This window comes from Lissotriton helveticus, chromosome 6 (assembly GCF_964261635.1).
Source record: "Lissotriton helveticus chromosome 6, aLisHel1.1, whole genome shotgun sequence".
Lineage (NCBI taxonomy): Eukaryota > Metazoa > Chordata > Amphibia > Caudata > Salamandridae > Lissotriton > Lissotriton helveticus.
In genome coordinates, this window is record NC_136067.1 from 2,018,420,409 (window position 1) to 2,018,431,462 (window position 11,054).

The 11,054-nt window shown below is 50.5% G+C and overlaps 1 non-coding gene across 1 annotated transcript; it reads right to left on the bottom strand.

Annotated features, from left to right (window-relative positions):
• Positions 1-1,320: 1,320 nt before the first annotated feature.
• Positions 1,321-1,445, bottom strand: LOC144765466 (U6atac minor spliceosomal RNA). The gene has a single exon (XR_013597447.1). It is a non-coding gene; the product is annotated as a U6atac minor spliceosomal RNA (small nuclear RNA).
• Between the last annotated feature and the right edge of the window lie 9,609 nt (positions 1,446-11,054).

Genomic DNA, 11,054 nt, shown 5'->3' on the forward strand with positions numbered 1-11,054 from the left:
CTTAGCCAATCGTTGCTTAGCAGTTGTGGTGAGGAGATAGCCCCTCCCATTTCCGGTGAACCATTGGTCCACCCTCTTGCTCATGCCCCCCCCCCATGAGGGGCGGAGCATTCAAGTGACCCCCGGTTGTACAGGTTTCCAACTGCCCGTAGGATAGCAGGGCGCCGTCGCACCCCCAGGGTCCACCGCACAGACTTCCTGGGGATATTAGGCCTCAGCATCCTATTGTGCTCCTGAAGAGGGTACTCCCGGGTACCTTTCCGCCTCTGGATCACCCTGCGACGCCCCTGCCGCACTCGCCTGCCTGAGCAAGTCACCCGCGTCGCCAAGTTTGGGCATTCGAGGAACCCACGGAGGTTATTAGCGAGCGCCTTAGCCAAGTGCCTATACCACGTTGTGCAGCTTGGGACACTAATACATTCCCAGCACGCACGTCCCTGCGTGCAAAAACTGCCTAAGCTCTCCCAACCTAAGAACCTGAATAACCACAAACTAAGCTGTCTCAAAACACTCGATTGCCAGTGCATCTAGCTTAGGGGCCTCCACTGCGTGGAAACCCCTGCAGTTAGAAATAGATTGTTGTGATACCTGCCTACATTAGGAACTTAATAGTAAAACCCAAAAAACAATTGCAGGCCCTCCTGAAATGCCAAAAACCTGTCTGGCTGGAACGTGCCAACAAGTGACAAAATACTGGGCCCCAGAATGCAGACTAGCGAAAGTCCAAAGGCAAAATTCAACAAAATCCTAGCTTTACCACGCGCTTGTAGTAGTGGTCCCCTGAGAAAGCCAGGCGGTGATACTTGGCTGACACTTGAAGGACGGTGCAGCGCACCATACCAACCACCCTGGCAAAAGAGGACCAGGGAATTCGTTACTGTAAATGGCTGAGGTGGTCCCTATCCGCCCCTTCGGAAGTCCAGACTTGACTACATCACCTAGCTAGGATAACCTTTCCTAATTTGTCTCGGGAATAACCCGAACCAGGCAAGTGAGGGAAACTGAAAGGGCCACCTGTGCGGCACCGGTGTAGTTGCTACGAAAAGGATAACAAATATTACACTTTAGAGTGACCCGGTTTACATTCGCACGGCTGGTGAGAGGTGTCCAACCATGATAATAAATCCGAAATACTAGCTAAAAAAGCGTTCTGCTGGCTGCACATAAAACAAATACACTCCTATGACCCTATCCAGTGGATACATACAAATGGCCTGCTAGTCACATGTGCTGAGATAAGATCGCCACTTGAGACCTGAGTAACCCTTAGTCCAGACCGCAGGTACTAACCACCAGGTACTAAAGTAACTCATGTAAGCCAAAACATGGTTAGACGCCACGAAGTAAGTGGCAGTGCCTTGACCGTATATGTGTTGTAAAGGCCACTAGGACCTCTTCCATCCTTGTCAAGGGGAGAGCTAACCTTCTCTCCTTTCATACAACACCCTAATTACCAAAATCCGACTGCCCTAAATGTACTTCTCAGAGAGGTGCCTGAGAACCAGATACGCATGTCCTGTGAATAGAAAAGGGTGCACTCCAAACTTGATTCAGAAAAGGGGGTGGTGATGAACAGAGTGCCTGAATTAAGCAGACCACTCTTACCCAGTCCAAAGATCAGGGCTTGATCCATCACCGTTTTTTAGCTCACTGCACCATCCCAGCTCAGAACTTGGCTATATGCAAATAACGGTGATGGATCAAACCCTGATCTTTGGACTGGGTAAGAGTGGTCTGCTTCATTCAGGCACTCTGTTCATCACCACCCCCTTTTCTGAATCAAGTTTGGAGTGCAGCCTTTTCTATTCACAGGACAGGCGTATCAGGTTCTGAGCTGGGATGGGGCAGTGAGCTAAATAACGGTGATGGATCAAGCCCTGATCTTTGGACTGGGTAAGAGTGGTCTGCTTAATTCAGACACTCTGTTCATCACCACCCCCTTTTCTGAATCAGCACTCCAAACTTGGGCATTCTGATCCAGGACCCCACACCCTGGCCCCAGTGTGTTATTTTCCTTGTACCTGCTCCGTGCCCTGCAGGCCAGCCAGATAGCGTGGAAAGGTCTACATAGGACGAAACCCAAGAATGTCTTGGACGAGAGAAAAGGGCCAGTGAAAGCCCAAAACCAGCAACAACGGTACGCAAAATCTACCTAGCACAACAGGATAAAGACCCTATAAGAGCGCCTGTTGTTGTACCACGGTACACATTCCATCCTCATAAGGTGATGCATGATAAGCCCCGTCTTCCGAAATGTTACGGAAAATTACATTACAGAATATAGCACAGGGGGTTCATGAAACTGTTTCCACGGAATACTCAAGTTGCCCTGACTCGGACAAATAAAAGGGGAACACCCAATATCCCGCAGGAGATGCCTGCTAAGCTCATACTCACCAAATCCCACAGTAATTCTTCCCCGGGGTAGAATAAAGCACCTGCCCCCTTCTTAGAGCCCCAAAGACAGATGTTGATTGTCAGGGCAGACACCGCATCCTAAGTGGGTGACGAGCTGAGATGCTGTGTCCCAACCCCGGTAGACCCACCTGCTGTGCCTAAATGGCACAAAGTGAAGAGACCAACCCTGGCCTGCTTGCTAGATAGCCCCCGGGATTGCTATCCCACCACCGGAGAGAGGAAAAGGGGCATGCCTGTAACATAGAGGTGCTGGCGGACGTATGTAATAAGTAGTTGAAGCGGTAGCCCTGCCCTTATCTACCCATGCTTGAATATTTGCGCGCTGATGACAGCAGAAGTACAAGCCGGAGTGACTGCCCCTTAATAGAGACTAGTGGAGTACAGGGACATACCCGTTCTAGTTGCCCTATACCCAGTCAGCTGCGCCCACAGTCCCACAACCCCAGTGGGTAAGGCCCTCTACTTGGTAATACGTCCGGTGATCCCCCAAGGGGATAGGGTCGTTTCCCAGCATGGTGCATGCAACTTGGGGAACACAACCAAGAATATAAAACGCTACCAAAGTGAAATCAGGGGAAAAGAGCAGGGGCCAAATGGCACCGAGCTACAGAGTCCAAGCCCGCTTGTCAGTAAGAGAACTGGTAGACCACCTAATCATACTTGTACAGCAAATGTTGTGCCGCTAATCTCTGTCAAAGACCTTTCAAACTCGCAAAATAACTATGAGAGTGTCCTCCCAGGGGTTACAATGTTAGGGAAACTGCCAAAGAGATGAAAATCCTTGTGGGCGCTGAACAGAAGAACCTAATACCTAACTCAAAACGACTCAATCATCGACCACAGAAGGATTATAGGCTGGAAAGGCCCACCGGGGGTAAAACCCGTGTCCAAGGGGTCAGACACAGCCCCCTGCAGTGTATACAAAGTCCACTGTGCCAGCAAACCCGCCTACAGGTCTGTTCCTAATGTGAAGCGCACAGACACCTTCTAGAGACGTCCACACTAAGTGGGGATAGAAAAGATAGAGTGCATGTTTGACATCTGCAGCGGGATGCCCACTGCCCCGAGTGCGAAAACATATCTACCTGTAGTTAGTTCTGGTGACCCCCTGCGGGAGTAGGGCAGGTCTCCAGCACTGCTCCTGCAGGTGAAACAACACACATCCATTAAAAGCCCTGCCCCCCCTCACCTACCAGAATATATACTCGCCAAAGAGGCAGGGGCCCACAATGCCCCCTATGCTACCACGTTCAAGCCAGATGACAGATAAGAGAACTGGTTTGTCCATGTTATAATCTTGGAAGGGGTAGGGTGGGACAAACACTAGCGTAGTGCAGAGGCAGCAGTGAATACGAGTCTAGAAAACCGAGTCTTGTTGGTATGCTAGGTCAGCGGGTGACCCTAGCACTGTTGTGTGTTATATTAATAACATCTAACTTGACCCCTTACCATTCTACCTAGGGACTCCTCTTCATCCCAGGGCATTATGCAGACCTCAAAGTTACTCTCCCTTAAAGACACTTCCCTGATAATATGCTCCTTCTCAGAAGAGATGAGGACCCCAAGAAAGGAAAGTTAGACTATGGAAGAGTCTTCCTAGTGACATGTCGATAGAGATTCTGACTTGGATGCCGACAAGTTCCTACTACCTAATATAGGTACTCTTTTGTAAAAAAAACAAAGCTCACTTTATTTGGTGACACACTGTTAGCTACCTCCTACATCTTGCTTGCTTCCTGTACTTGTACCAATGCCACCGATGCCTACGTCACTATTGTTCTGGTGTTAGACAGCTGCCAAGTGACGCAGACGAAACCTCTACGTGGACAATGTACTGATGTGAAAAATGCACCCCTGAAAATTAATCCCCCAGAAAAGCCCCAATAGCTGCTGCCCGAATCGTAGCCCAAGAAAGTCACTACTCCAAGGACTTGTTAAGATATATTCAGGTGCTTACTGAAAGTGCTCCCAAGATCGGATATGTCCCTAAAATGGAGCGCCTGACACCTATTGTTGACGTCTGTGTAAAATGAAGTCCAGTAAAGTGTGATTACGAGAAATGGGCACTGCAGAGGGATGCGAGGCGGGATAGCTTCGTACCTGGTTCCCCTGCAATCCACCGAAAATCTAGCACGGCGGGGAACTCTATGCGAGACACACTGCTCTGCCGTCTAAAGGACCGTGGCCTAAGAGACGACACTTAGCCACCCTATCTGATAAATATGAATGAAAACAACATAAAACGGACATGGCGGCGAGTCCGAAACAAAGCCTTCTCCTTCACCCTACACAACCTGGAGGCGGTGGCTCCACCAGTGCAAATGCCCCGCCGTGCTGCCGTCTCAGAAACCTGGACAAGCAACAGCGGCCCACTAAAGCACGCACCACGGAGTGAAGCAAATGTAGCCCACATACCTTCAGGAGAAAAGGCAACCTGGCTGGCCAGCAACGGCAGTGCCGACAGCACTAGAGAACGCCATTATTTGAGGCCGCATGCGCATGCAGTGCCCCCATGCACGACTAAACTGAGCCCCACTGCAAAACAATCAAAGGCCCCAATACAGGACACCGAGGAACCCAAGACGCTAGGAGCTCTGAGCTCCGGAGGGGACTACAGCTGTAAGAGACAACGGGCTCTTACAGCCAAGCCAGTCCCCCCCCCGCTGCATCCGACTAGTTCCCCCGCCCTGAATCGAGTCGGATAGTAAAAGCAGAGGAAAGACGAGTCCCTGTAAAAGCGGGCAAGCAGGGCATCTGCCACTTACCAAAGGTGAGCCTGCCCAGGTCGAAAGGCAAACCGTACGACAAACCCCGCACCCCACGAGAAGGCCAGGGGGGGAAGCGAACCCTGAAGTGCGAGGGCTTGGCTTCGCTACAAGAACCTAAAGTGTTTCCGAAGTGAAAAAAGACCAGTGAGGCGAAGTAGCAGAAAGCAGCACGGAAACAGCAATCCTAGTGAAAAAAGGCCGGCACTAACTCACGAGAGCAAACGCAACTCTCTCCGCTCCTGCTGTAGACGGCGCATACCAAGATGACCGTACAATGCCCCTGCATGTGAACAAAGGTAATACAGACACACCTAACCACTCAATAGGAGACTTAAAGAGGCAACACCGCAAGTCAGCAGCCAGAAACACTTGCACACGAATTTCATAAATAGAACCGACATGCATGTCCCCGCAAAATGAAACAAAGAATCAAAAAAGGCCGTACAACGGGCCCCATATCCCACATGCGCCGGACATCTCGCAGGAAACTGCCCATAAAAAAATGGCCGCACCGGGGGCCCTTACCCGCACGCGCAGGACATCACCAAGTAGTGCCCCTAAAAATGGCTGAATTCCGACGCCATAAACCACGTGCGTCGGACATAGGGAAACAAACTGCCCTAGAAAATGGACGCCCTGGGCGCCATTACCCCTCTGTGCCGGACATCACACAACTAGTGCCCCTAAAAATGGCCGCACACGTACGCTATTACCCACTTGCGCCGGAAATAGGCAAGTGTGTAAACTCAGCCAACAAAACCCCAAAATCAAATCCAGAGCCTAGAGCAGCCCCGTTCCACGGCACCGGAAGCAAAGTTTGAGGCGCCTGTCGTCAACCCTTAGAAAACTTCTACATCACCCACAATCCGGCGCCTCGCTGGACTAACCTATCGTACTGCACAAGTGTACCAATCAACGTGCCCCCACTACCTCCTGTCCAGCACGCCAGTTAACACTGGGAGACTGTTGGCTCACCGTTGTCACATTTGTAATGCACCATTTGCTACCTCTTGTATTTATTGGCTCACGAATGTCAATGTTGCTTCATTTAATGTAACGTTTGCTTTAGTATTTTGCTCACCTGTAATGTTCTCATGAATCAGTTCTGTTCCTATTGTGAAGCGCTCTGACACCTACGGGTCAAGTCCGTGCTATATAAAAACGCATAAATAAAATAAATAAACTGTGCCTACCAAACCCTACCCAGCCCGACTGCGTGTAAACTCGGAAGGTTGCCGCTAAACTTGCCAAGGTACTACTTAAGGAGAGATGGAATCAGCACTAGAAGTAACAACGCGTAGCCAGGGCCATCCAACAGCGATAAGTGATAAACCAAGGAACTCACCCCGCCTACGCTCCTCCTGTTGGTGGGGGGCTCAGGAAAATGAGAACCCTAGCTCCCAAGCGCAGCTAAGGGTAGCAGACGCCGCAACAGAGTGAGGCAAAGCGAGAAAGGTTTCCCAAGAAAACACAAGCACATGTGCAGGACCCTGAAAACACCCGTACTTACTCCTAACGCCAGGCCGCCCAAGGAAGCCATCACATGGACACGGGTTAATGAACACCGTGCTACGGCAAAAGCTGGAAAAGGACCGCAAACTAAGACAAAGACAGCCGAAGGCGATAAAACTTAGGAACAGAGCCACCCTGTGGCGACAAACCTCACTGCACCCGCTAATGAACAGGCCAAGCCATAAGTGCAAAACCCCCTACACACCGTGACTTCTATATCCAATTTCCAAGTAAGGGGCCGGGGCGCCCTGCTACAATGCATATATCGCTAACAAAACAATATTCGCCTCCCCGTCTCGTCGTGCGGCAAAACTGGTATCAGGGTGCACCGTGACTCCCCCACCCGCTCAACGACAAGCTCTCTTGACCGTTGCCCCTCTGCCCGTGAAGCGTTGTCCTCCAAAACCTCCGTGCATACCCTGGCGGCGCGGGCAGACCTAAAGCAATGTTACCGGCTGACCCACAACAGTGGGCCAAAGTAGGCGCCCCCACCTGCAACCAGGCATCTCAGGACGTGAGCATTCGTAAAAACTATTGGCAAGCAGCATACCCACAGTGCCCAATAACTTGCCCCAAATAAAGAAACTCGGGGAAACACGCGTCCCACAAGTCCTCACAGAGACCAAGGCAGTGTCTCTGCAGAAACTCCCGGGGTGCAGGGCCAGGTCGCACACGACCCGCGGCAAAGACAACAGCAACCCCGCTGCTCCCTTGCTTGAAAGCGCCGACACCCCCTTTAAATACCCGACTCACCGAAAGGCAAACCCGGCAGAAAGCACCCGACGCTAGACCAGGGCCTCTGGACGAGCTACCAGAGGTCACATCAAACTTCCGGTCAAACAGCATCAGGGTGAGGGGACAGCGGACAAAGAGGCCGCTCGGTGGGCGGGGGAGGAATATATACTCTCCTCCGCCCACATCAGTCCGGAAGTGACACCCGGGACCCTCCGGGTCTCAAAGCACTGGGCTGCCCCCTGTGCCATCTTGTGGCACTATGGGGGCCGCCCTCTTACCTGTGTCCCCTGTGGGGACGTGTCGGTTGGCCTATATTTTTTGATTTCCCTCTTGTTGTTCCTGCGAGGAAAAACGTTTGAGCCCTTCAAATTGACTTCCAACATTTAAATGTCAACTGAGCATAGGCACTGAGACACCTTCCTTGGTGCAGCATATTTCCTTCCCAAGTTCTCGACACATTTTGTGTGTTTTCCGAGGTCAGTGCCCTGTGAGGTCCCACAGGAAGTGTTAGGGGTTGTTTATGCTGCTGACTGGAGCTTCTCTCTGCAGGGAGGCTGCAGTCTCTTCCACTTACCTGGGCAGACCCAGGCTCGGCTAACATCGGTGCTTTTTACAGCCGAGGGGGCGGGGGTGAGGCAGACACCAGGTCATTGGTCAGGTTCACCGTGGGGTTTCATTCTATGGATGCGTCGCGAGCATTCCTATCACTTTCAGCAGGGAAGGGGTTCCCTGGTCACTTCCTGGGGGATGCGTGGGTTTTTGCCGCTGGTCACTTCTGGCAAGGTCCTGGTTACTTCTGGGGCTGTGTTTTGAAGTTACTTCTCTCCCACATCCCTGTTTAGAAGAATTCAGGGTTTTCCTACTTGTTCTAAGAACCTTGGTAGCTAGCTCCTAGAGTTTTTATCCACGGAATAGCAGCCTCGTGCCCGGACCGGTACTACCTTCCTGCTCCTGGCTTCCCTCACAGGCTTGGAGCCTCTCTAGATCCAGTCCGGTGGCCAGTCACCGTTTCCGGACTGGGTTCTCTCGCACAGGCATCCAATGGCAGCAGTCTTCTGTCCCGGGTTAGCTGTGCCATTAGCCCCCCTCGCTGTAATGTGCTATCACATCTGGGTTAGCAGTCCATTCGGATCCTAACACGGATATAGTATTCTTTACATCCCGGGCTTATAGCTTCCGACCCTGTTTCGTTTTAGCATCCCTTTGTTCCGTGATACATATACACTCATGGTTTTATCCCGGGTTAACAGCTGCGTCATATGTTTTATCTTTTATTACCATGCTGCCTCGCTAAATTCCATCTATCCCGAATAATGAGAGACCCATTTTCCCGTGTTAGCTTCTCCTCTTAAACCTAGCCCTAACCAGCAGTCTCCTTCATTCATATTCTGGGTCAGCAGTTCTGCTACTCCTATTCCACCCGCCTCTTATTCCTGTCCTGAGTTAGCGGTCCTAAGTATTTCTATGGCCAGTTTAACAATTTTAACACTGTCAGGTTCCCTGGTCCTCTTTGGATTTACCGTGAGTTATAAATAACTCTTGGTGCTATCCTGGGCGAGCTGTGCTTCTCACTCCCGTTCAGTAGCCCCTTTAGCCGACCTGTCCTCAGTAGTCCCTGCCCCAGACCAGCACTCCCTCTTTCCTTCACTCGGTGATAGCCGCTCCCCCGCTACCATGCTAGGTTCTAAATTAACCCAACTATCTGAAGGGAATTGTGCATGGTGCTGCAGCTCTGATTAACATTCCAGCATCCCCAGTGCCACCCATAGCCTCACTGGGATTGTGCAACACTGCGTGCCCCACAGGAAGAAAATGCTAACATTGCATTCAATGTGCGCAGCTATGAGCGCTAAGAAGCTATGTAGCGCCTCATCTCCTCCTGTAAGTAAACACGAGTGCTCGCCTCCCTCCAGGTGCAGACTCAACAGCACCGAGTAGCAGCTGTTGCCCACTTCCTTGTGGATGCCGGCGTCTAGCCAGCCAGCCTCAGGGCAGCGAGAGGGGACTCACTTAAGTGGTGAGGTAAGAGCGTTCTTCAGCTCAGGGAAACACGGTGCCACTGACCCATTGCCCTCTGCACACACACAGCTGGAGGCGCCCCGCCCTTGCACAAGCACTTGTCACTGGTAATAAGACACTGGTAGGATGCTAGGGATTAATAAGGAGGTGAGAGTCTCCGAAGGGCAGGTGTGCCATCCGTTTCCTCATTTTAGTTTGGCATGGGTGTACAGAGTAATAGGCAACACAGGGCCATTTGGAGGAGTCGCCAACTACAATGTCACAAGTTTGTCTAAACTTGTTTACTTTTGAGTGTCTATAAGTAGCCGACAGTATAGTTCAGTTTACTGTGTAGCCCTTACCAACAGGCATGCAGTCCAATGGCAAACACTCAGCTTTCATCTCCCCAAGGCCAATACAATGAATACCAGTCAGTGGGGCAAAAAGTGACACCTATTCTTTTGAGTGCCTTTAAACTGCAGTTTGCTGAAGCAAATTATGTGGAGGGAAACAGGTTGCTTATTGATAGATTACGGTCAGAGGTTCTGTAGTTCTGTCACATTAAACGAGTGATTTTGTAATATGCATCAAAACCAAACACCTGCAAGCCTGGAATGCTGTATACATTATGCAAAAAACAGGGCACCCTGGGTAGTTTACATTACAGTATATACTGTTCTCTTAGGAGACTTCCATCACACCATTACATTACTCAATCAGTGACACATTTGTTTGCTTAGGTGTTGATAGAGGAAGACAAGAACCATGTGGACCACAGTGAGCAGTTAATACAATATATTTCTGAATCCCTGCTAAACTACACAGCTCGCATGCCCTCTCTGATTGCTCTGCATAGAAGGTTCTTTTCTCCCACTCCCTGCACACAAGGCAGCACAGCGCCTCTTTCTACATCTGGAATTGCTTTGTGTAGACGCTGTCTAGGGGACTGCATGCATTTCCAAATCTTTCAGTTTAGTGGAACTCAATATGGTCTCTTTCGTTGTTGTTTACTTACTGTCACACGCTATGTCACTGCCATCCATGATTTATCTGCTGGGGGGGTCCTTCTGTGACACAAACACAGGACCCTTTATGGCATTTTGTGCCACAACAGTCATCCCTGCACATCTCTAGCTTCTTTGCCTGGAGACAGTACAAGCAATTTCCAGCCCAGCCTGCTGCCACAACTCAGACACAAGCAGTTATGGCAACTGTTAGCAGGCACAGCCCAGGCACAAGTAAATCTGACACCACACAAAGTGTCTCTCAATGGACAGCTGCCTGCTTGACAGATGTTGGTGTGGGACTCCTAGCTTATGCAGATGTGCAGCTGCATTGACAAACCTATACTGCTTTGTAATGAAATTACATTGTCACTGACCTACAAATGTACCTGCAATCGTTTAGGACCCGTATTTGACAGTGTCCAACGGTTTCCAAGGCAGTTGGATCAAACATACACGCTATATCTTTGGGTCGCCTCCAAGGCATCTTGGGGTCGGGGGCAAATCCCTCTTTTGACCAAGTGTTCTTCTGCACTCTGTGGAGTACCACCAGTATAATGACGATATTCACCTGTATCTAGGTCTCATTAGCAAGTAAAATCCCATAGTCCTTCCTCAC